The following is a 13,641-nucleotide window of genomic DNA, read 5'->3' on the forward strand; positions in this document are numbered from 1 at the left end:
AAGCGCCTTGATTCACATGCACTAACGTTGCAGGCACCGCGTCTCTATCAATGTTGTGGTATTCTGTGCGAGGTGAGCCCAGCTGAAGGCAGTCGGCGTTTGTAAATAGCCAGTCTGTTTGCTCGCGGCTTATGGCTTGGCCGCGGCTTAGTGGTTAGAACGCGCTCGGCGTCAAATGCGCGATCGATTGGTCTGCCGCATATATATTTGCTCGGACATATTTTGCCCATTACGTCGTGACGCGACGAACGAATGAACGCTGTCCAACCGTTTTCTAGTTATGCAGTGAACAAAATAATTAAATGACATTAAGAAATAAAACAATTACTTCGAGAATAAGATATTCTTTTACTAATTCTCAAACCAAATGTATTGGGTGTAACGTCCCAAAATAAGAAATGGGCTATGATAGGCGCCGTAATGTCAGCTCCGGATTAATTACGACTACTCGGGATTCCTTACCGTGCTTTTGGGTGCACGGTATAAGGAATCCTTTTTACATTCCGGTGCGGCCGGAATGCGTCCCCGTGAGTTGGTATCTCAAAGCAACAAACACGTACTCGGAATTAGAGCGTCACAGCCACGATGGCGGATGGAACTGATCGTTGATTCGAGCATAGTTGCTCTGCATTTGGCAAATGGCGCAATGTGCACAGGGTTGATATCTGTAGTATTTGCGGCTGCACACCTCCCCCTGCCCCTAAATATTGAATGGCGCAAATAGTATTGGTAATAACGTGATTATTTTTTGCTTTTGCATTTCTTTTATTGCACCGCAGTGCAAACAAGCGTGTCAGTCTGAATCCCGCCACCTGTTTCCGCCAATTCTCTAATCATTATGTGGCACAGCGCCTAGTGATGTGTGATTTGTGGCGCTACGTGCGAGCGAGCCCTCGATCCGTCGCCCTTTGTCGGCAATCCCGCCCGACTTTTCACTTTTTTTTTCTTTAGCTTCCAACAGCGCGAAACACAGTTCAAGCCTGGTGGCGCTGTTGCGCGCCGGCAAACGGCGAGAGGAGAACGCGCGCTCGCTGCGCACACCGAAGCGGGAGCCGCAGGCCCTGGCGGTGCGGGAGCGGACCCCCGTCTTTCCCGTGTGACGATCGCGTGCTCCCTGCTCTTAGCCTGTACGCACAATGGCACGCTGCAAGCGCACCGATGACGTAGCCGTATGGGCTCCTGCGTGGTTGGCGCCAGCCTGAGGCTCGTGGTTTTCAACATGGGCGCCCGAGTACCCTGCGTGGACGCGCAACTTGCATTTGGGGAAGGGAGAGGCTTAGTTGCTGAAGGGCTTGTTTTTGCTCCCATGAAGCTGCTGCTAATGCGTGTACGTAAAGAGAAAAAAGAAGGCGAAAGAAATACTTTCGGCGGGGGGAGGGGGATTGGGTGAGGGTGGTTATGCGCTTGTTTTTTGCATGTCAGGTAGTATACGACTTCCCACGCTCATGAGTCGTGCGTTAAGCGACAACCGCTTTGTTTGGCTCCCCAGCACATGGAACATATGACGGCCGCGGCTTTGTCTGACGAAGAGTCCCGAAAGTTGCGTCAGTTTTCTGCATTTCCGCCATCGTGGTATACCGTTTCGTAGAAGTGGTCTGTTGAACCTGTGGTCCAGTGGCGTTTGTTCGGCGCGCTTGTTCTTGTGAATCACGCACTGACTGTATGGCAATTGCAGCCACCGTTGTGGTGTGTATACTGCGTATCCTCCGTGCCTGAGGATGTCTCTCTGCAAAACCACTTCTGGATCTATCTATCTATCTATCTATCTATCTATCTATCTATCTATCTATCTATCTATCTATCTATCTATCTATCTATCTATCTATCTATCTATCTATCTATCTATCTATCTATCTATCTATCTATCTATCTATCTATCTATCTATCTATCTATCGGAATCATGACTGAGAACTGCTCTCTGCATCGCCACTGTATCCCAATGGCATAAGCGCGATAGCTTACCGTACACACAGGCGGACCTAAAGGTGGGGGAGGGGGTTATGGCCGCCTCCTCCTCCTTTTCCTCACCTACTAAACGCTTTCTCTGGGAGAAAAAAAAATGAATTGTACTTTGTACTGTTCAACGAGAAAGCTCATATTTCTCTTAGCTATTTAATATACGCCTTTTTAATCGTACTACGTTCTCTTCAAGCATCTGTATATGTTTGGACTTTCTCGAACTTTGAGGATCATTCGCCGATCTTCTTCAGAATCGTTCTTTCTTGCATGAACAATCGACACGAACTATATTGTAGTTGCATGTTCCGCTCCGTGCAAATTAATTGCAAGCAACGCGCGATGCGAATAATATATATATTTTCAAGTTGCTATGTGTTTGAGAACGCTCTTTGCTTTTGCTGCGAAGCTTTTTCTATGATGGCTGAACAAAAAAAAAACCACTTTTCATATGGTTTGTAGCTACATCGCTTCAAAAATAGGTTCCAGAAATACAGTGAGAACGTATGCAAGACTTGATTCGATTTAGGTACTTTGTGTATAAATATATATTACAGGAGGAAATCCGGCAGAATCCATATCACGATGAATGTCGGCGTTAATGCGATTAGCATTGAAGCAACGTAGCGACACAGCGTATTGCCAACGCCGAAACGTGTACGCAGCCGGGCACGCCTTTGGCGCTTCTTACCGCACACGCAGCGCCATCTAGTGGGCCCGCCATACAGTCCGCGCGTGGCGCGGGTTCGATTACGCCGAGCGTCGGAGAAATTGAAAGGAAGATTTTTGTCATTGTAGAATGGCACATACCCAGAGACACACACGTAGTTACCCAAGTTAACGTCTACGAGGTTCATTGAAGAGTGGCGCACACCTATTCGCACATAGTTAGTGACCCAAGTTGGTATCAAAAAGATTAATTGAAGAGCGAGTGGCACATACTCAGAGCGCTAACTTGGCGTCAAAGAGGTTCACTGAAGATCAGTGCCGCATCCCCAGTGACACGTACCCACACGAACGGCCCACATTTTTTAGACTGACATATCTCCGGGATCGGCCCGTATATTTAGTGGGATGGGGGGATAGCTCTAGATAGTTGGAAAGAAAACTGTCTGTGTATGCCAAGAATGTCATTAAAAGTTATTCGCTCTACATGAGAGGAAAAAAAAAAAAACGCGAATAGTGGTGCGACGGTAAACAACAGCAAACAAAAATGTTCCTGTCCCCCTCCACCTTTATACAGTGGGCCATAAATCTGTCCCTGAACGAACACTATTAGAAATAACTCCAAAGTAGTTACTAAAGATTAGTAACTTTCTGTCACTTATGTTACTAAGTCAGCCTGTGCTACTGGACTTTGGATAAGAAAGAAAGAAAGAAAGAAAGAAAGAAAGAAAGAAAGAAAGAAAGAAAGAAAGAAAGCCTGTTCTCGAGAGCCACATGATTACTTATTATAAAGACGTTTTGGAAGGGAGCCTTCAAAACCTGCATTTCTTTTTCTTCGCTCTTTAAGCTCTCTGTAAAGTCACCTGGCAGTTAATATTGCGTTTCACCCGCCGCGGTGGCTTAGCGGCTATGGTGTTGCGCTGCTAAGCACGAGGTCGCGGAATCAAATCGCGGCCGCGGCTGCAGCATTTCGATAGGGGCGAAATGCAATAACGCCCGTGTCCCGTGCATTGGGGGCACGTTAAAGCCCCCCACCCCCCCGCCCTCCCGGTGGTCAAATTTAATCCGAAGTCCCCCACTACGGCGTGTCTCGTAATCAAATCGTGGTTTTGCCACGTAAACCCCCAGAATTCAGTCTTCGGTTCCGTTTTTGTTAACTTGCTGTGTGTGCACGCCAAACACAACGATTTCTCGTCGCACCTGTCGGCATCGGAGAATTGGGAACGCTAGGCCTTGAGTACTGCTAAGACTTCGTTTCCACTTATCGCAAGTATCGCATTGCTCTCGCGTTTAGAGTACCACTTCTTATCGATGACAAAGGTTTAGCCTTTGTTAACGGTGCAGGTTCAGGTATGCGCTTGACATCAACCGGCTGGCTGTATACCAGACTTGTACGCAACGAATTACACGCAATTAATTGCTTGTAATCAATTACATATTTTGATAGTCTTTTTAATTCATCGATTGCTTTTTTACTAAGTAACGTTCACTGCAATCCAGTTACATTATTCAGTAACCAATTACACGTAACCAGTTAAGTTATTGATGAGACAAGCTGTGAACGACGATACAACTCTGGGCACTTGAATTTTGGCAGGAACTACAGTAGAATGGCCGAGGTATAGTGCCGCGCAGCAACCTCGTGGATACGCATATTCAGGCAGACGAACCCGGGCGCCCAGTAACTGTGTCCGCATCTTAACGCTCAAACATATTTTGGCCAACGAATTAAACCGGAGCTGCTATGGCTCGATATAGCGATGGCCACTTCGGACGTTGATGCTGTAGGAAATCACCTACGCACGACTTCTTTCAACTTTTCATTTGCTTTAGTGGGAGTGCTTTCTCTGAGGCTCATCCATAATTAAGTGTAGCGCTTCGTAGAGCATGCTCACACACGTATCGGGACATTGAGCAACCACAATCTTGTGCGCAAGGCGTTCGCACATTGCGACACTGCCCTTTCCTATACAGCGCGCACTTCGAGCGAGTTTTTATGGTCGCTACTGATATATCTCCACGAGAAAACGAGGGTAGAAGAACAATGACTATTTTAAGAAGACAATCGTTAGAGAAGAGAAACGTACGAAGGGGCTGCCGAGCCCGTGCTGAAAGAGCCAGGCAAGGTCATCATTCTACTGGGTGTTTCACGTAACTTGAACCAAGGATTTAAAAAACAAAAAAAGTGGTTAACCGCAACTGAATGAAACCAACGACAATTGCCGCCATGTGGCGCTCCTTAGGATGTTCTTTTTATACTTCACTTAATGAGTTAATCAACTAAGATCAATTATGCAAAATTTTAATTTCACATTACGGCCAAGTGTACCCGCCGTGGTTGTTTAGTGGCTATGGTGTTGGGCTCACGAGGTCGCGGGATCGAGTCCCGGCCACGGCGGCCGCATTTCAATGGGGGCGAACTGCGAAAAAACCCATATACTTAGATTTGGCTGCTCGTTGAAGAACCCTAGATGGTCCAAATTTCCGAAGCCCCCCACTACGAGGTGCCTCATAATCAGATCGTGGTTCTGGCACGTAAAACCCCATAATTTAATTTTTTAGGGCCAAGTGCGTTTCGTTATTTGTTGTAGAGGGCATTCCAAAACGACCCATCCAATTTTTTCTGGCAACGTACTACATGCTGCGTGGTTATTTTTTTCCTGCGTTTAAAGAAAGCCCGCGAAATGTGAAATAAAACCACGTGACTGCAATCGCGCGTTATCGCATTGGAGCGCTCTTAACCGTGTGTCGAGCCTATCGCTTATCAGGGACGACGGTGCTTACTTTCCGTGTTCTACCGCCAAAGATGCTGACGCACTGTGAGACCGATGCCTGGAGCCGCGGCCGCTCACTTCACGGTCTGCGCGCACAGTTCTTTCGTAGGAAACGCGGTTGAGAGCGCTGCAATAGGGGGAGCGCATGAGCGCAGTCACGTGGTTTTAACGCGACAGCGTTAAGGAGCTCGTGTCGCAGAAAAGCCTGTGTTGTCGGCGTCGGCGGAGTTGGTCGTGAGCGAAAAATCCCGGAAGGCAATCCATAAACAAAAACAACTTGGAAGATGGGCTGGGTGGGAATAGAACCAGGGCCTCCGGAGTGTGAGACGGAGGCGCTAACACTCAACCATGAGTTCGATTGCTCAAAAAGGGACAAAAGCGCCTCTAGTGAATGCGATGTTGCTTTAGAAATGTTCCGTAGAATTATACTGCGGTGTATATAGGTAATTATGAGCATGTAAATTACAGAAGTCGCAGTTAAACGAGTAGCGAAGTACATTTCTTCTGCGCTTGGCGTACACGCAGAGCCATCTTGTGGCAAACACAGAAGACCCCCTCTTCGCAATGTACGGCGCACCCCCCACACGTGGCGCGCCACTCGCCCGCTTCTCCCCTTCGTCTCGTCAAGAGCATGCCGAATGAATGAGTGGGCGGTGAGAACGGGGTGCGATAACGCTATCGCTTTCCACTCTTGAAGGCGAAGCTTAAGCGTACTCCAATTGTTATTTCAAATTTCGCGGCTTTCTCTTAACGACGGAAAAAATCGCCACGCAGCATGTACGTTGCCACAAAAAAAAAAATTGGACCGGTCGTTTTGAAATGCCCTCTACAACGTAACGAAACGCACTTGACCCTAAAGATAATATTAACAAATTTGCCTAATTGATTAACGCAATGTAAAAAATATCTTAAAGAGTGCCACATGACTGCAAACCACATGTCGTTGGTATCATTCAGTTGCGGTTAGCCACTTTTTTAAAATCCTTAGTTCAAGTTACGTGAAACAGCCTGTATATATATTTGTGAAATGTTCATAAAATTTAGGAGTAAAGTAGGCTAAACGTAATCGTTTACTCTTTAGTAACTGCTCAATTACTTTTGTGGGGCAGTAATTGGTTACTGTAATCAATGACACTTGTGGACGAAGTATCTGTATTGTAATCGGTTAGTGTTTTGCAATAACACGTATAAGTCTGCTGCAAACGATGTGCAGCTTGAGGGCGTACACGTATACGCTGCGCAAAATGCTCACTGTATTGCGCATTGTAATGGGAGTGTCATATAAAACATTGCCTGCTTGTTCTTACATCCTTGTGCCGCGTTATTTGTGCGCAGTCTAAGTGTAAGTGCATGCCGCCAGGAAGCTCAGTTATTGAAACGACCCCCTGCTAGAATATTTATATGCTGCGTCCACGTACAAAGACGTCTTTGTTTCCGCACAAGTCTTGGGAAAAGGCGTTCAGATCGGCAATTCAAGACGGTGCGTAGGTCTGAGCTTTTTATCCGTGACTTTTGTCATGTATGTGATAGGGCCGAGTGCTGTCGATAACGTCAGCAAGTCAAGCTTCCATGTAGGCGCATGACCCGATCGCGATTGCTTATAAGGCTTGTTTCTCTTCTGGCCACTTTCATTTGTACTTCCTTTCTTGCTGCGCGATGTAACAATAAACTGCTTTGCTACAGTTCTACGTTCGTCTCCGGATTCCTACGACACAACACCTTTGGTAATCCATGCAACGGAAGTCCCAAGGAATTGAAGCAAGAAAGCCTTGGTGACCGCTGCGGTAAACATTTGCGGAGCAGGGTTTCTTTTTTTCCTTTTTTTGCGCACTTATGAAGGAGGCAGGGAGAGATCAACCGCTAGCTCGGCGTAGTTGTCATTACTTGACCGCACTTGACCGCTCCGCGTAAACGTAAACCGCACTCGCCGAACGCGCCGCCGCGCGTTCGGCGAGTGCGGTTTACGTTTACGCGGAGCGCGCGATCGGTCCGTTTTTGCGTACCAGACACTTTTTGAAGACTCTCCGATAGGTCATCGGTGTAAAAGAGCGAGGCTGCGCCGTAGCTCGAAAGAACAATGGTTCGCTGTCGCGTCGAGACCACGCCATCTGTCTCGCTCCAACAATGCCATCACTGGCGCCGCGGCCCTTCGATGGCCCCGCATGTGCGCGCGAGTGTATAGTTAATGCGTCCAGCTCGTCGTTTTCGGTTCCAGACGACCGGTCGAAACGGTGAGTGGCGCGAGCGCGCCGCCTCGCGCTCTCTTTGCCCTCGACCGCCGGAGGAGCGGTGTTTTGCTCTCGGCAGCCTGCCTTCCGCGGCTCTAAATCGGCTGCGTGCTTGCTGCTCGTCGTTGGCCGGAATGTCGCAATTTGTCGTATCCTCTTTCTATTTCGGTGCGCTCGTTCGTCTCTGCCAGGAGACCAGCGCCCGGAGCCGCGTCAAGTGGCGCCGCCTGGGGAACGACGCCGCCAGACGAACACGGGTCTCTCGCGCCTCTGTGTAGCGTCGCCCGAACGCGATTGGCCCTGAGCGGCCTGGTGCTCTCACGTCCGCCCTGGCAACCGCGGTATACATCGCACATAGGCAGAATTTTCATGAGACAGCAGAATGATATACTGGAATGGTGCTTCTAGCCAGCCTGGTCATCATTTTGTTTTATGTGTGCGCTGGAAGCGCTGTAGCTTGATGTGGGTTCCAATAGGTGGAAATTTCGAATCGAATCGACTATTCTTCTGGTTGCACAACTAGAACACAACAATCGAAACGGGAAGTAAATTAGTAAAAGAAGAGGAAGGTCGGTAAAAGAAGTTAATAAAGTTAAGATTTTGCACTTCATGCAGTGTATGAAATACTATCAGAAAGATTGCTTAACTGGGAAGATTTTATGAGCATGCAACAAGGCAAGGTGTTGGACCGAGTTTGTACATGATCGACTAAGACGAAACCCACTGATAGAAACACATGCACGAGAAACGGGGAGTACACGAATGCTAGAATTGTTAGTCCAGCATTCGTGCCGTGTACTCCTTCAATTTAGTGTATGTGTTTCTTTCGCTAGTTTTCGTCTTAGTTGAATGAACATAAAAACGAAATCGTCACATTTTCTTCTTGGTCTTCCACGGTCGTAGGACTATATTCCGGGGCATTTTTCCATGACTGCATGGATGGCTAAATAATTGTAGTAACCCCATATAGTGTCCGTAATCGACTGTTCGAAGAAATAGGATATCCAGTTCTCAAAGCATAAGTATTTAATCTGTATTCCAAATCGCGAACATTCGTACGTCTTTAATGCATACTCGTTTCCTTCACGGTGGTGCTGCTGTTGGAAGCGCATTCGTAAGTCGACATGGTGCTGCGCGACATGCAGTTCCTGATACTGCTAAGGCGACAGCGAGGGCAAACGCTATGTAAGCCGTATTTATTATTACAATGGAAGTGACTCGGTATACGTTGGCTTTCTTTATTATAATAAACTCAATTAAAATGTGTCGTTAACCCTGGGAGTGTTAGCCAGCGCCCACTCACAAGCCTTGGCGGCGGATGTGGAACATCCTTTCTGCTGCAGGCGTCACTGCAGCGTCACGTGTACGTGAACTTTATGGGTGAAGGCAACTGTTTAGTTCTCGTAGTTCCAGGGTTAGTTCTACTAAATAAACATTGATACCCCAGAAAAGTGGATGGGAAAATGGCGCCGCGGTAGCTCAGTTGGTGAGAGCATCGCATGCGTAATGCGAGGACGTGGGTTCGTATCCCACCTGCGGTCAGTTGATTTTTTCATCCACTTTCATTTCAATTAATTTATAATTTCTTTAACTCAATAAGTACAAGTAACTTCTCCTATGCTGTCCTTGGTGCCTTTGCTTGTTGACTCGATATATATATATATATATATATATATATATATATATATATATATATATATATATATATATATATATATATACGTGTGATATCAGTAGAAAGATGCTTGAAGCTACAATTTGCTTTATTTAAATATTATTGTTTCTGACCTGAGCATACGTGGCCTCGTAATGCTTGCATAGTGTCATATATTCCGAAGCAGCGTGTCACTTTATTTCTTCGCGCTTCTAAATCTACGAAGCAACTAGCAACTAACGTAGCCCAGTGAGCATGATTTCTGTCCCACTGAGCGGTGCCCATTCTTCGGTGCGAAATTTCGCCGAACAAAAGGGGAGAAAAAGTTATACAGGGGCAACAATAAAGTGTGCCGCAGCCTAATTGACGGGCGAAGTTAGTTTTTATTTTATGCACTGCTGCGTTATCATTTACGAACTATCACTTCCCACGAATCAGTACACGCGCTGCAGCTCTTCTGGGACATTAATTACAACGTAATTCTGAATGAAGCACCTCCTCTCGGAATCGCTCCCACTGTTTACACACGCGCGCGTAAGAAAAGAATAGACAGCTTTAGTTGGGCGTTCGCAACCACCCGCGTACGCAGCGCGCGAGGTCGTGCGTATTTAGCGAAGCACGCGCGCATGAAGTGGCTATACTTGGCCGGACGCACGAGTTGAGAAGGGGATGGCTGACTTGCACGCGTAGGAGCCGGTATAGTGTGCTACTCAGCGCCGCCACGTGCCAGCTTCTGAAACTGTGCAGCCAATATCGGCCGCCACGAAGTCAAACCACAACCCGGAGTCATATCTTCGGCAAGAGGGAAATCGAAAAATGCGCTGTCGTGGACACGCGAGAACGCGCGAGAACGTCACGCAAAGCCCGCAGCGAACGCTACGCAGCTTTAGAAAAGCTGCGGGCGCACGCAAGGGACCGTCCGTGTTCCTGCGTACTGCGCATGCGCACTGTCGCGTTCGCGGATTTCCTGCATGCGCAAAGCTGTTGCAGACGCCCAACTAAAACACTATTAACTTCGAAGTGTGGAGATGCGTATGGTGCGGCGACGGCTATGTATGAGAAGGGACCGTGGTAGTGTAATTGAGTTATGTAGGTGCGATTCATAGGGGACGTCCTGATCACGTTTCCAAATTTATGCAGCCTGATATTTGTTTCTTAAGCGGCTACGGCAACTCAAGTACTCTCATAGTGCGGAATATATTGCATAATTTGTCCCCATATCTTACACATTAGTAAGAATAGTAAGTAATAAAAATACTAAGAATACTAGACCATTTAGAGGGTGCGTAGGCTCGTTAATTGGCTCAAAATGTTCAGATGCTCAAGTGCACTTGCAAGCTTCTCTTTATCTCCCCACCATCAGCCCCCTGAAATTGCCCTAATTTATCAAAGCTCAACGCAGAATATGTGAGGTCTTTCTTTAAAACCCTCACCTGGTGCCGTACAAGGGCTACGCTCGCCGCGAGTACGAAGCTCATGTTTTCGTCAAATTAATAAGCGTATCATGACGATGACGCACGGAACTGGTTCCACAAGGGAACCAGCGTCGGCCTTACTCATCCCTGCATGTTAGGAAATGTATCCGGGCCCCTGAGGAAGACCTCATCGAAACCAGCAGCTGGAGACAGCGCGGTTTTTGTTGTAAAATGTTTCAGCCCTGTAGTTTGTCTCTTAGTTGAAAAGCGTCTTCGTCTAAGATGCGGAGGGACAGGTGAGGGTTAGCGGGAGCCGGGCGACTAACCACGTGGCTCTTTTTTCCGTGGAAGTTCTCGGCGATTTGTCAGCGCACCTTGGCCTCTTAAGGTGGCTCGGCGTGACGAAGGAGGCTGCGTACAACGCCCTCGCTACTCCCTGTCCGCGCAACTGGTCGGAGAGGCCAGCAGCTGCGCTTTGTTCCCTGCGCGCGGGATGCGGATGAGAGACGCGGGCGAGGGGCGCAAAAGGAGCCAGCACGAAACTTGAAGATCAAGTGTCGCCCGCGAAGATGCCAGGGAGAGGGGCAGGAGAGGAGTGGCCCCCTAAAAAGTGGTAATCCCAAGCTAGATGCCGTCGTCGGAGCGGGTTGCTTCTTTTTCTCTTGCTCCGCGTGACCTCCGCGGGTGATCGATTAGTGGGCTAGCTGCTTGGCTCTCCTCTGCGCGGCCTCGTGGCGTTGATCCCGCGCGATCTGTCCGGATCGCGGCGGTCTTGATGGGTCGAGAAACCGGCCCCGGCCGAATGCGCGCGCCCGCTCACCGGCAGGTCGCACCACCGGAGTTATTCCGCCGCGATATTGATTCGCGCGTCCGCGGCTGGAGGCCGCTCTTCGCGCGCGCACTCTCGCCCGAGCGCGCGCTGTCGGGTCGAGGAGCGTCGTTCGCGCGCCTTGCGGTTCCGCTTGGAGGCGAAGCATGAGGCGGTTGTTCGACTCCGAAACGCGACAAGACGCAATTCCTATCTCAGCTCGGGAAACCACCACGGTTTCTATTCCGCCACGTATCATCCCCCATCGTCTCCTGCGATCGCGGTGACTGTGGGTTGCAACGTGTTGGTGCGTTTGTTTTCTTGAAGTCTTTCAGATTCTCCGTCAATAATAGCGGGCAATTGCGCATTTACGAGCGCATAGTGATCAATTCCTGACACTGTTAGCAACGTGGCTTCAGTTCCTGAAACTGGTTTATACCCAAATCTTGCATACGACAACAAAGTGGTGTCGCAAGTCGAGGGCAGAAATACAGAGAGACGCGCAAATTTAGCACACGTGAAGCGCGCGGGACAAGAAAATGGTCCCACTGTAGCTTTCAGTACCGTGGAAAGGGCGCAGTTAAATGTTTCCGCGCTTTGAGACATCTAGATAACTGAAGTGCACTTCGACTTGTGAGTCAAAAAAGAAATATCGTACCAGGCATTGTCCGTTTCCCCTGCTTGTGCGTTTAGGCTTTCGACGTTTCCACGCGAAGTGACGGCTAAGAGAGTACAGACCTCCTATTGTCCACGAGGTGCTGTTTCAGAATGTGTTGCGCCCGTGGGAACGGATTCCTGCAATAGAATTTAGACGAAGAGGTCTGTCTGCAGGGTGTTCGCGAAATAAACAGCCTGCACTGTGTTTAGCAACGTATGTGTAATTTTACACGCAAGAACAAATGAAACCTGAACTTTTTTACATCCCTGACAGTTTGCCTTTCCGGATTGTGAGACTGTGTTGTGACAAGTGGAAGCTATGGGGTGTTTCTGCATGAGGGAATAATTGTGCCAACTTGATGCTTCCTGGCGTCTGGCGCGTCGACAGTACGCGCGGCAACGGGAATAGGAAGGACCTAAACAACACGACGGCGATGCAGCAGCACAAAGTCTTGATCGGCAGGGGAGCCAAATTGACCGGCGAGAAAGAGAGAGAGAGAAAACAAGGGTAGGAAAGGCAGGGAGGTCAACCAGAACAGCATCCGGTTTGCTACCCTACACTGGGGGTGGGGGAAAGGGGAATAGAAAGCGGAAGAAAGGGAGAGAGTAAGGACTGAGTACGTGTGGGAGGGGCACCATACACAAGGACACTACAAACGGTCTGTTAAGCCCGTGTACCGCACTAGTGCACGAATCGCTTTTCGAGCCAGTGACGGGTGTGGCCACGGTCCGAGTATCTTTGACTCGGTGAAAGGCGAGTTTGTTAGTTGCACTTGGCGCCTGAGGTCACACTCACGTGGCCCAAATGGAGCTCGGCGCATAGAATCGATTATCACTTCCGAGTGTTGCTGGTGGATCCGAAATGTGAATGTAAAAAAATTAAATCGAAAGGTCGCAATCTCACGCTTGTAGCCCCGCAAGTGTGTAGGACTGTTTAAATACTTCCATTTTCAGTATTTTTTAGTTTGTAAATGATAGGTGGAATAACTTTATTCAGACACTTTCGACGAGCGCTTCCCTATCATGACGACACCATCAGATCGGAATGACGGTCGAGTAGGAGAATTGGACCAGCTCTATATTGCCCTTTACACATCCCTGAGTGTGTGTGGCTCGATTCATTCACAGACACTTTGCTTTGGCGCTATCTAGCGCCCAGTTAAAAAGCACGGTGACTCACTGTTACGGGAGAACTCGTCGGCAAAAGTTTTCCTTTTTGGTTTATTTCTTTGTTTCTATGTTTGTGATCACCGAACGAACTCTCTGACGCCACAAGCGTTACCGAGCAGTGCTGTTCAACCTAAACAAAAGCAGGCGGTCATCAGCAGTAGCCTATTTATGTGTATACTGCAGGACGAAGGAATTTCCCAGTGATCAGTTCTATACATTGGTCTTGTGCTAGCTGACCCCATATTATGCCGCAGTTGGTATACCCTAACAAATGCTAAATATATGGTCTTACGCAGCATATTGGGAACGTAT

The 13,641-nt window shown here is 48.3% G+C and overlaps 1 protein-coding gene and 1 non-coding gene across 2 annotated transcripts in view; both read left to right on the top strand.

Annotated features, from left to right (window-relative positions):
* Positions 1-13,641, top strand: part of tna (tonalli) — a 302,871-nt gene that overhangs the window by 81,392 nt on the left and 207,838 nt on the right. The window lies entirely within an intron of this gene.
* On the top strand, positions 9,094-9,167 carry TRNAT-CGU (transfer RNA threonine (anticodon CGU)). The gene has a single exon. It is a non-coding gene; the product is annotated as a tRNA-Thr (tRNA).

Source organism: Dermacentor albipictus, chromosome 1 (genome assembly GCF_038994185.2).
Source record: "Dermacentor albipictus isolate Rhodes 1998 colony chromosome 1, USDA_Dalb.pri_finalv2, whole genome shotgun sequence".
In the NCBI taxonomy this organism is placed as follows: Eukaryota; Metazoa; Arthropoda; class Arachnida; order Ixodida; family Ixodidae; genus Dermacentor; species Dermacentor albipictus.